Below are 14,024 nucleotides of genomic sequence, written 5' to 3'. Positions count from 1 at the left end.
CTACAGGTACGGAGCACACGGGCACTTCCTACAGCACCAAGACCAGTTCGTGTGACATCTGAAACACCTGAAAGCCCCAGAGACACATCTACAGCTCACTTCCAGTGCACACACCACCCTCACTTCACACAGCCATAGTGTCAGTTCCTGAAGTACCTAAGAAACAGAACTACGTCAATCAATTCAAATTGCTGCATTAAAGTGTCACAGATCGGAAGACCTGAGCCACAGAAATGCATTTCTTCTCCATTCTGGATGTTTGCTGGGTTCTGATGGAGGGTTCTGCGGGGTTCGTTTCTCTTGAGGTCATTCTCCTCGCCTGAAGATGACCATCTGCTTCCCATGTCCCCACATAGTGTCCCAGTGGACCTGTCTCTGTCCAAATCTCCTTAAGGATTTTGGTCATACTGGATAGGGCCTGTGCTAGTCTACTTGTTTGAATTTATGTCCCCCTTTAAAGGCCCTGTATGAGCTGGGTACTGGTGGCTCACACTTGTGATCCTAGCTACTCAGGAGGCTTGAGATCTGAGGATCACAGTTCAAAGCCAGCCAGGGAATGAAAGTCCATGAGACTCTTAACTCCACTGAACTACTAGAAAACCCAAAGTGGTGCTGTGGCTCAAAGTGGCAGACTAGCCTAGAGCAAAAGAGTTCAGAACAATGGCCCAGGTACCAAGTTTAAGCCCCACAACTGGAGTGGGGGTGGGAAGTGGAAAAAGGCTCTGTAAATCCAGTTACAATCTGAGGAACTGGGAATTAGTCCTCCCCCAGAAGAATTTCAGGTGGAGTCAGGCCATAATAAATAGCTTGGAGAGGAAGCACTCCACACTGACGGTTCTGGGAGGAAGGTGAGGCAGCCGCAGCTTTCCAGCTTTGGAATCCCTGGACTGGGGCCAGTTGGGTTGTCTGTGGCTTCCCTGTGAAGTCTTTCTCCCGCTGCAGAGGAGCAGGAGAATGGAGAATGGAGGCTCTGGGCCTGTTCTTCCACTCTAAGCACTGTGTTCACATTAACAAATAATCACTAAGATCTGATTTTTGAAAATAGGTAATAAAGATTTCAAGATTTTTCCACTGCATGTCTGACCTCAGTTAGATGTTCCCACCAAACCCAAACCAGAAGAGAGCAGAGGTCAGAGGTCAGAGGTCAGAAGCCAGAGGCAGGCTCTGCCCTCCTTGGTCTTCAGCCTCTTGGCTCAGCAGGCCTCCTTTACCCTAAAGAGTGTTTACTCTTTTCCTCTCTCACCTGTATTGTGGGTTTTTTGTCGCTTTAGGGACCCCTCCCCTTCAGGGGAGGTTTCTCTGATTTACAAAAGAGTCCTGGCCCCCAGGTTCCCTCTGAGTCCTCCAAGACAAATTTTCTGAAGCAGATTTTAAAGCTTGCCACTCCCTCCGCTCCCTAACATCTTGGCTTCTGGCCACCAGCGCCAGCTCCGCTGAGACCAGGGCTCCTCACTGGTCTCCTTGGGCTTCGGTGACAGCATCCTGGCCTTTCTCAGGGCCACCTCTGACTTCCTTAGATTCTTGCCCTACTTTTAACCATTGAGGCTCCTCATGGCACCTTCCTAGACCTCCGATTTCATGTTTTTATTTATGTGTGCTGGCGCTTTTTGTCATCTTGAATCTGGGGAGTCTGAGTCCCAATCCCAAGGTCAGTCACTCCCAGAAGCATTCTTCTAATGCAAATCAGCCAACCTGGAACTGAACCCCACATCTGCCCCTGGTCAGTATCTTACACTGTATACTTTGTGTGTGGTCCATCAAAGGGAGTCAGCTTAGCTGACACACCACACACACACACACACACACACACACACACACACACACACACACACACACACACACACACACACACACACACACACACACACACACACACACACACACACACACACACACACACACACACACACACACACACACACACACACACACACACACACACCACTCTGCTCCTGAGGACATACCCCTGCTGCCTGTCTGAATTCAGAGCTACTGGAGTCAACGCAACACATCTAGAGAAGCTGAGCACAGGTGGTGGTGTAGGCCTTTGGCACTAGAAAATGCAACTTTCCAGATTGCCATGATTGGAGAGGAACTAAGACGCGCATCATGGGGCGTTCATGTTGCCCATGGCTGACCTGACCCATGTGCCAGGGGGTCCATGAAATCAGGGTGGCAGGCCTGTCTCTCAGCCCAGTGGCCACATGTATCACACACAGAGGAACTTCCTTTGGCTCTGTGCCTGCCCTGCATGCCTTGCCTTGGCAAAGCGGGAAAGAAACCTTTAGTGCAAGCCAAGTGTGGTTACCTTGTGGTGGTGGATCTCAGTGGAGAAAACCAAAAGCCCATAGGAACTGTCTGGTATCTCTACTCTGACCTGTGAAACTTATTCCTCCTCAAAATGTCAAGTGAGTAAAATACTTGGGCCTCATCACTTATCCTTCCAGTCAGTGAAAGAATCTCCTGGACACCTGTTCTGGCTGGGCAGCTCCCACTTCTCAGCACAAACAACACGAGTTGCCACCAGGACAAGGTCACTCTGCTGCTTCTCTTCCAACATGGGATTATGATGATAGGGACTAAAAAATAAGACAGAAAGATTAAACTCTTCTTAACCAACTAGTGTCAAAGCAGACTCCTCTTCTTCCTGCTCACCTTTGCAGTGGTCTTGGTCTAGGGCTTGAGCTGTAGAGTGGCAGGAATCAGACCAAATTCAATAAGGGGAGTGTGTCTGGAAGGAGGGCTGTTTAGGAATGAAAGGTGCTGTGGGTTGAATTGTGTCACCAGAAAGGATACAATGAAGCCTTTGTCCCTGGTGCCTGTGAGTGTGAATTTAATTAGAAACAGGGTTGTTAGCATGTTACTAGGTCATCCCTATCTTGGCCTCTACCATCACACATCATATAGATACATAGCTATAGCTATAGATATACAGATATGACATATATATATATATATATATATAAACTGTGTATATCTGTCTGGCATTTTCCTCATCTTGGATGCATCTCATCCTAATGACCTCATCTCCATTTGATTACACCTGCACAGACCCCAATGTCCAAGACCCTAGCAAGCCGCCACCCAAAGCTAGGGGATTGGCACAGGGGCAGAAACACTCCCTTACTCATCTCAGACTTGACTTCAGACTTCTAGCCCTGAGAACTGTGGACAAGAAATTTCCGTTATCTTGCCTCCTAGTTTGAAGTTTGTTGCTACATCAGCTCTGAGAAACCTGTAAAATGAACAAGAGAGTCAGAGGCTGGCCAGGGTCTCAGAGAAGAGATCCTGAACCTGGTACATTTCCTCCTGATCAAATAACTCAAGGTGAATGGTGATATGAAACTCCCCAGTCATACCTGGAATCCAAGGAGAGAATGGGCCCATGCATGCATCTGTGTTCATGGAACTCAGGTGACACACAGTGGAGAAGGTAACAAGGACCACTGGGGTCAGGCCTCCCCACTGGAGTGTGAATACCTCAGTCAAAGCCACCCAACTCCCCACTGGGGTCTCTACTCTCTTCATTTGCTGATGTTAGTGCAAAAATCAGAAAGCAGAATACTAAGTGAGCAACTCCAGGCTGGTTCACGGGATTCGTGGGTTAGCTCTTGTTTTGGCCCACAGCTGCCAAACATGTGTTCCTCAGTCTTTCTTCATCTATCCTCCATGCTTCTCAGGTGGATGGAAGTATCCCATCCCTCCACATGTCCCCTCTGCTCTTAGTAAATGACTTCATACTGGCCACTTATGCCAATATAAGGTTGGCGTCTTGATATAATTCCCTTACAAGGACAGTCACAGAAATGGAACTGGGGTATTCAATGTATAGTTCTTTTTTTTTTCATTTTTTTCAATGTATAGTTCTGTTTAAAAACAGTCAATTAGCACAACCATGTGGAGGAAGAATTATTCAAAGGGCTTCCAGAAAGCTTTGGAAATGTACCCCCCCCCCCAGGGGACAACAAAACAAGCTATCTAGGTCCAATCAGCAGGTTTCTCTCAGTGACTTGAGGGTGACTATGATGTGACTGTCCTGCCCAGATAAAAATGGAGGGACAGCCAGGCCAGTGGCTCATACCTGTAATCCTAGATACTCAGGAGGCTGAGATCTGACCATTATGGTTTGAAGGCAGCCTAGGCAGGAAAGTCCATAAGACTCCTGTCTCCAATTACCCACTAAAAAGCCAGAATTGGTGCTATGGCTCAAGTGTTAAGAGTGCTAGGTTTGAGTGAAAAAGGCCCTGGTCCTGATTTCAAACCCCAGTACTGGCACATGCGCGTGCATGCAGGTACGCATGTGTACACACACGCATACACACACACAGGGATAGAGGAGCAGAGGAAAAGTTACAAATGCTCTATCCACTGAAAACAGAAGCAGAGGGGACTATAGCAGACCAGGAGGAGAGCAGCTACAACCTGAGAAAGCTCCTTTTTCTCATGGCCTCAGAAGATTCCCAGCTGACTTACCCCACTCACTAAGGGCAGTCAGTGTGGACAAGGGCACATAGGAGCCTGTCCAATGGCCAGCTGTCTTCCTAAGTGACAGCATTTTAGCATGCCCCATGTACTCTCAACTGAGCAGACAATGAATCTGTTCACAGCACCAAGTTCTACAGGAAAGAAAGGTAAAAGAAAACCCAAGTATTAGCCAACGTGACCTCCCCTGCTATAAGACCCTGCTCCCCCTCAAAGCTCTAGCCCTGTTGGACCCCAGGACTGTGGGAAGGAAGGTGGCAGAGGACAGTCGCCCCATGAGGGCTGTTTCCTTTCAGCTCCACTTCTGTGCCCCCCCACAGGTCGTGATTCAGGCCATAGATGTGACAACCAAGCCACCAGTATCAAGAAATTCAAAAGCAGCCACTATTCTGCCCCAACTGGGAGCGATGAGCCAGGTAAAGCAAGAAGAGCCATCTGGGGACTCACATGTGCTTGGCTCAGAGGAGGAAAGTGAGGGGAGGTGAACCTGGCTCTGGATTTTCTGAGCTTTCTGCTTCAGCAAGGGGTCTTAATGAAGCCTAAATGGCTCATCTGCAGCCTAGATAGGCAGAGCTCCTACAGTTGTACTTAGCAGGGGCCAGACACTGCACTACAAATTAAAACCCTGTTCTTTCCCAACCGGGCAAGGCAGGAGGCCAAGGCCGCCTCTGGCCACTGCTCTATTCTTTCTTCCATTTCCCAGAGAATGGTTTTCCCTACCACACTGCTGGCTAATAAATGAGGCGTCCACTCATCCTTTGATTAAGACTGTGCCTCAGTCACAAAATTGTTGTCATTGAAATGTAAGTGTGCCTATTTCTTCTGAGGCTTTCTCTGAACCCTGCATGAGGCCTTCCTCCTTCAGCAGCAAGCTGTGCAGCCTGGTCTGTATCACATGCTTCCTGGGCCACTGTGACAGCACAGCCTCCCACGTGCCTTGGTTCTCCCCAGTTCAAAAGTAGGTCAACTAGTCTCCCACTGACAGAGGTTTGTTGCCTAATTTTCCCATATGTAAATTGGGCCCTAAACATGTATCTCCAAGCTTCAGTCCAGTTGGAGATGACAGGTTTTAAAAGTCCTATTTTCAAAAAAAAAAAAAAAAGTCCTATTTTCCCATTTACCATAAAATTCCACTCCTGTTATGCCCAAGGAAGAGCTGAAGCAGTCTTTGGAGATACCTGGGCTACAGATCGTAAGCCCCTGAAGAAATGTCCTTCATGTCCTCAAGACATTTCTTTGTTAAAAGGAAGAACCTAGAAGGCCCACAAAGGGCAATAAATTAAAGAATGCTCTTCATGATGTTTGCTTGAGATTCACTCAGTAAGTATTTACTAACTAGCCACGGTGAGCCAGACATAAGTTCACATATGTTTAAGAGTGGTAGGCGGCTCACTGTGTCCACTCATGCACATAGGGAGTGTCAACCTGAAAGGCAAGTTGAGATGTCAACTCAAAGGGCCAGTCAAGGAACATCAAGTTTACCCCATCCAAAATGATGGTCACTCATGCAGAAAACACAAATTCTAAGTGCCTAAAATAAGTACTCCCAAATGCTCTCAGGAGGATGTCAAGTTTTATAGATTTTTGAAAAGAGAATATAACAAACTGGTTGTTATCATTGCATCAGTAGATAGCATAGGACACTGATTGTTCATCATGATTGTCCATAACTGATGGATAATCAATGAATTCCAGGTAATAATTGAGATAAGCAGGAAAAAGCTTATGGGGTTAGTTATTATCTTTTTTTATCTGTCCCACTAGGTCTTAATGGGTTCTCATATGTTGGGCTGAGTGATTTTGTGACTTTGTTCTCATGGTATTTTAAGTCTTTCATATTTCCCCTTTTTGACCAAAATCTTTCTCTGGAAAGTATTGGGATGATTGAGAGAATGTTCTCAGTAATTAAAAGCTGATGGCCCCAGGTGGCTAAGAAGGCTTATTCCTATGTAGTCATGTTCCACGTGGTAAGAAGAGAGGAGACTAGTTCTGAAGCCAGGGCCAAAAAGGTAGATAGCAAAGCCAGGTCTCATGAGAGCACTGGCCCTAAGTCACCCAAGTGTTGGTTTCTGAATCCCATCTAGTCGTTGGGCCACCATGATTAAGTTTCTCCTACAGTCTCAACACACTGGGACACACAAAAGATCAGCACCACCACCACCACCAACAAACAGAATAGATAACGATAGTCAGCAAATGACCAATCTTAAATCCTGACCTCAGGTGTCTCTTCTAAGACCACGAACCGTGCATTATGGTTGAGGCTCTTCTGTCAGGGGTGGCTGGTACAGATGAAGGTAGAAAGGCGGGCACCAGCATTCATTAGAACGCAGCAAGGGCTAGATCCAACTGGAACAAAGACCTGCCTCCAGGAATGGAAAGGTGAGGGGAAGCGACTTCTGTTTCCCCTGAATGGAAAAATCTCATCTTTGAAAATGGGTCTGGTTAAACCAAAGGTTTAACTCTGATCAGTTCATTAAACTTCCTGCTAATTCTCCTTTGCCGGATTTTGACCAGCCGTTTGCGGTTTCTTCATTGGAGATCTGAAAATCCTTGTGTCGTTGCCCCACAGAGACTCCGTCTGTTAGGAGCAGACGAGGCCCTCGGAGATCCACCGAGGTGCGGGGCGCGGTGGAGGGGCCCAGGCCCGGCCTCGCGCAGGCGCAGTGTATGACCACAGGATCCTCCCCATGTGGCCAGTCAGGTTCCTTCCGGTTCCAGCTCCTTCCGGTTCCTCTCTGTCCCTGGCGGGAGGCCGGAAGGCTGGTGCACCGGTGTGGGTGTCTCTGTGGCAGGGATGGATTCCTCCTGGTCTTCCTCTGGGAGCGGGGAGGGTGCGATGGACCCGGAGTTGCAGCATTTCCTCCAGGTGGAGTCGCAGAAGCAGCGCTTCCAGCAGCTGGTACACCAGATGACCGGACTTTGCTGGGAGAAGTGCATCGATAAGCCGGGGCCGAAGTTGGACAGTCGGGCCGAGGCCTGTTTTGTGAACTGTGTGGAGCGCTTCATCGACACGAGCCAGTTCATCTTGAATCGACTGGAACAGACCCAGAGGTCCAAGGCACTCTTCTCAGAAAGCCTTTCTGACTGATCTCAGCGTTGCCTGTGCGGAAGGTAGTTCAAGAATCGAAGCCATGTGGGTGGGATGGTTCTGGCTCAGGTTGGGGCATTGGCTCTGGCCTTTTGTCATTCTCAGGACATCTTGTTATCTGAGGATGAACTAAGTCCACTTTGGAGCAGGGCAGGGATATGTCGTCTTTGCTTTGGTACTTTTAATGCCAATCTTAGGAAAGTAAATGACAGATTACTTTGAATGGAAAACTATTAGATGCATATTACTGTACAAGGAACTGTGCTTTTCTCAAGATCTGTTCAGCTACCACTTTTAACAGTGGGACTGCTTCCTGTAATTTGATCATGGAAATCACATAGTAAAACTTTGAATTTGGGTCTGGGAAGGTGGCTCAGTGGTAGAGCGCTTGCCTTGCATGCCTGAGGCCCTGGGTTCGATTCCTCAGCACCACATAAGCAAAAAGAAAAAATAAAGGTGGAAGTGGCGCTGTGGCTCAAGTGGTAGAGTGCTAGCCTTGAGCTGAAGAGCTGAGGACAGCGCCCAGGCCCAGAGTTCAGGCCCCGTGACTGGACCAAAAAAACAAAAAACAAAAAACAAAAAAACTTTGAATTCACCCTATGTATGTGAATTCATTTCAAATTTTTAGGGAGAGCTGTGTCAGAAAAGGGAGCAATGGGGAAATAATTTGGCACTTAACTGTGTTACTAGTGTTTCACTGTCAGTGGAGGAGGGGTGGGGAGAGGGAGACACATGACCCACTATGAAATGTCCATAGGAATGTCCATACAATACACTTTAGCTTTCTAGGTTATCTCCTTCCTTGTACTATAATTTACTTAACTATCTAATTTGGTAGATAGTCTCATGTTATAACAAGCAAATACAGAAATTTAGTTTTAAAGAAATCTTATAGCCAGGCACCAGTGGTCCATGCCTATAATCCTAGCTATTCAGGAGGCTGAGATCTGACAATCATGGTTTGAAGACAGCCCAAGCAGGTACAGCCAAGAGACTCTTCAGTTACTAGCAAAATTCTGGAAGTGGAGATGTGGCTCAAGTGGTAGAGCAACACCCATGAGTGGAAAAAGCTGAATGAGAACTCCACACTCTGAGAAGAAAGAAAAAATAAATCTAACAAATGAACATAATTCTTCCACAAGTGAAAAAATTTGTTAAATTTCTTTCTATCTTTTATATGAACATGTTTAAAGACATAACACTGCAGGATTATTGGTGCTGTCAAAAAAGCTTCCAAAAAGGCATTAAAATAAGGCTATTTCACTGTAGACAAGACTTAAAATAGCTCTAATTAAAGATCTAATGACCAGCCACAGTTGAAAGATTTGGCTCTTTTGAATACAAAATTGTGTCACTAGAATTATGGTTGATAAATATACAAAGATAGAATCCTATATTAATTAACAGTATATAATTAACACTATATTAATAACATTTATAGAAGTATAAATCTAACATGTATCCTCTGTACCCTTTGGAGATCCTAAAGTTAATTCTATATGTAAAAACTTAATTTTAGAATTTGATTTGGAGATGTTTATTGAAAATATAAACAAGTTTAAGATACTTGATCAGGCATGCATGATCTTGGCTGATTGTTTAATCAAAGCATAACTATCCTTAGAAACTGTCTTTGGGGCTGGGAAGGTGGCTCAGTGGTAGAGTGCTTGCCTTGCATACATGAAGCCCTGGGGTCGATTGCTCAGCACCACATAAAGCAGAAAAAGCCGGAAGTGGTGCTGTGGCACAAGGGGTAGAGCGCTAGCCTTGAGCTGAAGAGCTGAGGGACAGCACCCAGGCCCAGAGTTCAGGCCCCACGACTGACAAAAATAAAAAAAGAAACTCTCTTTGCTTAAAAAACAAAAAAAAAAAAAAATGAGATTTCTCCCTTGGGCCCAGAGTGGAAGCATGGGATTGCTGTCTTTATTTGCATCTGTCTTCTTTGTCTTAGTGCCTCAGATCAGACTCCTGTTTAACTCTACATAAGCATGTTCACTCATTCAAGCAGTGTCTATAAACAGGATACTTAACCTTTTGCAGCCCATTTCAAGGCCGAAGGCCCAGAGAATAACTGAAGTTCCATTGCTTTTTCTATGTCCTGTTCCAGAGCCCCCAAAAGCCACCTGAAACTCTCCTATCATTGTCATAAACCTGCCATCACCAATGATTCCAGTGGCAGCAGAGCCTTGCAGACAGATCACTCCATGACAGCCCATCAAGCAGAAACGATCATCTAATGGGAACCAGAATGTCCTTTCAAGCAATAAGGACTTCTTCAAGCCCCCTTGCAGCAGAACCAGAACTGAGATAATGATCAGTAAAACCACTGTTTGCCCAAGATTGCTTAATTATGAAAATTTCCTGCCCCTTGCCCCAGTTCCTCTGTTTAAATCTAATATTCTTGTCATTACTGTAAAGATAGGTTTGGGTGGGGGAAAGTCATTGCATCCATTTATCTGTACTTCCCAACATGGCCTTGGTGAATAAATCTTTCTCTGTTCTTCACCACTACTTTTTTTTTTCATTAATTGGTGTATTGGCATGGGATGGGTGGCCAAGTTTAGTCTAGACTCCAGGAACCACGCTTTTGCTAGGTGCCAGTGGCTCACACCTTTTATCCTAGCCTTTCAGGAGGCTGAGATCTGAGGAGCACAGTTTGAAGCCAGTCAGGGCAGGAATTATTATTAGACTGTTATCTCAAATTAACCACCAAAAAGCCATAATTGAAGCTGTGTTTCAAGTGGTACAGTGTTAGCCTTGAGCACAAAACAGGGACAGCATCCAGGCCCTGAATTCAAGTCCAGTTCTGGCACACACACAGAGCAGCAATAAAAATAAAAGGCAAGGCAAATGAACCAAGTTTGCAGTCAGTGAAAACTTAGCTATTTTAGGATTGAGAAGACTCACCTCATGACCATAAATGAACTACAAGCACAAGGATTCTTGGACAGGAGTCATGACCCCAGAGGGAAAGCATCTGCCTAGCAAGGACCTGAGTTCAAACCCCAGTACTACCACTTTAAAAAAAAAAGACATAGGGCTGGGAAGGTGGCTCAGTGGTAGAGCGCTTGCCTTGAATGCATGAGGCCCTGGATTCGATTCCTCAGCACCACATAAGCAAAAATAAAAAAAGCCGGAAGTGGCGCTGTGGCTCAAGTGGTAGAGGACTAGCCTTGAGCTGAAGAGCTGAGGGACAGCGCCCAGGCCCAGCAGAGTTCAGGCCCCATGACTGGACCCAAAGATAAATAAATAAATAATAAAAAAGATATAATATCCTAGGCCCCCTGATTTCAAAAGTGGAAAAACCCTTTACTTCTATTAATAGGAGGGCTGGGAAGGTGGCTCAGTGGTAGAGTGCTTGCCTTGCATGCATGAAGCCCTGGGGTCGATTCCTCAGCACTACATAAGCAGAAAAAGCTGGAAGTGGCACTGTGCCTCAAGTGGTAGAGTGCTATCCTTGAGCTGAAAAGCTGAGGGACAGTGCCCAGGCCCAGAGTTCAGGCCCCATGACCACCACCAACAACAACAAAAAAAATCCTGTTAATAGGCGCCAATGGTTCATGCCTATAATTCCAGCTACTGGGAGGCAGAGTTGTGATTTGAAGTCAGCCCAGGCAGAAAGTCCTGAAGATTCTTATCTCCAGTTAACCACCAAGGTTTTTATTGGAATCCCTTATCTTTACAGCACTCTAGAAAGCTGATGTCCTAGGTCATAATGATCGTACTCTTCCAGAGTAGCCTAGAGGTGCTTAAAACAGAGTTGTAAAGGCAGTATGAAGAAGTTTGACAATTCCTGGGGAAATGGCAGGGCTGAAGATGCAGGTGCAGCCAGTGAGGATGGAGCCTCAGGAGTGCAGCCATCATTCTGATTCTCGTGGCTGCCTTGGACTCAGGAGCCTGGGAGGCAACAGCAGTGTCCTCACTTCAGCTTGGTCATACGTGATCTGGGACGGTCTCAGGGCAGCTGCTGCTGCAGTGGGTCACAGTAGAAGTGACTGACAGCCGTCAATCAAGGAGTCTAATGGCTTGTTCCATACAGCTTTGCTTATTTAAATGCATCACATAGGTGTTTATAATAAAGACCTAGTATGAAATGGAACACACTTGTAATCCCAACTACTACCCAGGAGGTGGAGGCAGGAGAATCTCCAGTTGAAGGCCAGCCTGGGAAAAGTTAGCATGACCCAATCTCAGGAACAAAATGCAAACCAAAGGACTAGGGGGATAGCTCAAGTGGTAGAGAACTTTAAGCCCAGGCCTTGGGATCAATCCCCAGTGCTGAAAATAAATAATGAACAAAATTCTTCTCAGCTAAGCCTTATCTTATCTAACAGTGCTTCAATCCCAAACAAGTTCTTCTTTAGCGGGAGTTAGGTCCTTCTGATTGTTTCAATTTTTCTTCCCTAGTCCTTCTAGAAGAAGTAGCAATTTAATAAAAATCTTTTCCCCCCTTTTAGTCAATAAAGGTGATTGACGCTCCTTTCATGTTCAAGGCACCTTGCTGGCCATAGTCCAGCCAAGGGGAAAGCTCGCCCTTGCTTCAGGCTGGAGGACAAGACGTGAGCCTGTCACATTAACCAAGAATGCAAGGGAAATGCCAAGTGAGAGGGCCATACCAGAAAGACAGTGGGCAAAGCTTTGACAAGAAAGTACCCACACAGAGAGTCAGAAGCAACTACTAGGGAGATCCTGAGCTCAATCCTCAACCTGTGCACCCTCATTCACCATCCACTGTACAGATGGACTTCAGATGATGAGTTCACAGCATGGAAATGTGAACACTCAACAAAATTAGGTGTGTCTGGATTTCTGTTAGACCCAGGCTTTCAGAAGGGGAAACTGTCCTTCCTCAGGGCCATACACAGTGCCTAGCTCCAGAACCAGGAACTTTTATGAATATGAGGTACACACATTTTCTTCTTTCTAAATGTTTCCTTTTGCGAGGGTTCAGTCTTAAAGAGAAATGGCAGGGTGCTGGATACACAGCCCCAAATGTAGCACATTTGACCTTCAAGAATACAGTAGAAGAGCTGGGAAGGTGGCTCAGTGGTAGGGTGCTTGCCTCACATGCATAAGCCCCTGGGTTCTATTTCTCAGCACCACATAAGCAGAAAAAAAAAAAAAAGAATACAGTAGAGCTGGGCGCCAGTGGTTCACACCTGTAATTCTAGCTACTCAGGAGGCTGAGATCTGAGGCTCACTGTTCAAAGCCAGCCCGGGCAGGAAAGTCTGTGAGACTCTTATCTCCAATAAACCACCAGAAAACCAGAAGTGGCACTGTGGCTCAAGTGGTAGAGTGCTAGCCTGGAGCTGAAGAGTTGAGGGACAGCACCCAGGCCCAGAGTTCATGCCTCATGACAAAAAACAAAAAACAAAAAAAAACTTGTCAGGTAATTATGATGTTATTTAACTATAAAATGGTTAACAAATATATTTCTTCTACATGCATCTACAAACGGCTTCACTAGTAACCTCTAATAATTATTCAAAATAGTTAGTTTACAAATATGTTCAGCCTCAAATGAACATTCTTAAAATAAATGCCTTTTCTGAAAATACAAATACTAGTGGAACTGAAGTTAGTCATGAAATATCACAACCACCTCAACTTCCTCAGGCTAATTACCTAGAATTCTAAAGCTTAAAACCAAAATAATTCAAAATCTACTGTAATACTCTACCTTGAACTACTAAGACTTCCTTTTTTTTCCCATCCTGGGGCTTGAACTCAGGGCCTGGGCACTGTCCCTGAGCTTCTTTTACTCAAGATTAGCACTCTACCAGTTGAGTCACAACACCATTTCTGGCTTTTTCTGATTATGTGGTACCAAAGAATCAAACCCAGAGCTTCATGTGGCACTCTACCACTAAGCCACATTCCCAGCCCCTACTAAGACTTTCATCTCACCTCTGTCAGTGAGGCTACAAACAAAAATGAACTTTTATACAGTTGATAGGAATGTAAACTCATAACTTTTATAGACCTCAGTATGGAGGGTCCTTTAAAAACAAAGTAGATCTGCCCTATAACTTCCTGATATCCTGTTATCTGACCCTTGTAACATTCCCTTTGATCTGTTTCTGAAACTGACCCTTTAAAATTTAGGGATGGAAAACACACCTTCAGTTTAATTGTGTCTGCTGATTAAACTCATTCCTTGCTCTCAGGAGCAAAAATATTGTTGCATGAGCAACTCTTCATCCATCCTCTGGACAGAACTGGCAATACATAACAAAAATTACCAGTTATGATGGACTTTAGATCATTTTGGTCAGATTATTCAGAACTGTCTTATGAAAGACAAGAAAATGAAACAAAAGAAGAAAGAAAATGCATCTTAGTAGGCCTGAATACTGTTTCATGGAATGTTCTCCAGAGTTGTGTATGTGTTCTTTCTGAGTCACAACAGAATCTGGTCTAATCCCTTTCATTTGTAGAGCAGAAAACGCA

The 14,024-nt window shown here is 45.4% G+C and overlaps 1 pseudogene; it reads left to right on the top strand.

Annotated features, from left to right (window-relative positions):
- Nucleotides 1-7,249: 7,249 nt before the first annotated feature.
- Nucleotides 7,250-10,043, top strand: LOC138813496 (mitochondrial import inner membrane translocase subunit Tim8 A pseudogene; annotated as a pseudogene).
- Nucleotides 10,044-14,024: the final 3,981 nt, after the last annotated feature.

This window comes from Dipodomys merriami, unplaced genomic scaffold (assembly GCF_024711535.1).
Source record: "Dipodomys merriami isolate MVZ:Mamm:240054 unplaced genomic scaffold, mDipMer1.0.p SCAF_6, whole genome shotgun sequence".
NCBI classification, from domain to species: Eukaryota; Metazoa; Chordata; class Mammalia; order Rodentia; family Heteromyidae; genus Dipodomys; species Dipodomys merriami.
Note: the sequence above shows the minus strand (reverse complement) of the source record. Positions and strands in the feature narration are given on the sequence as shown.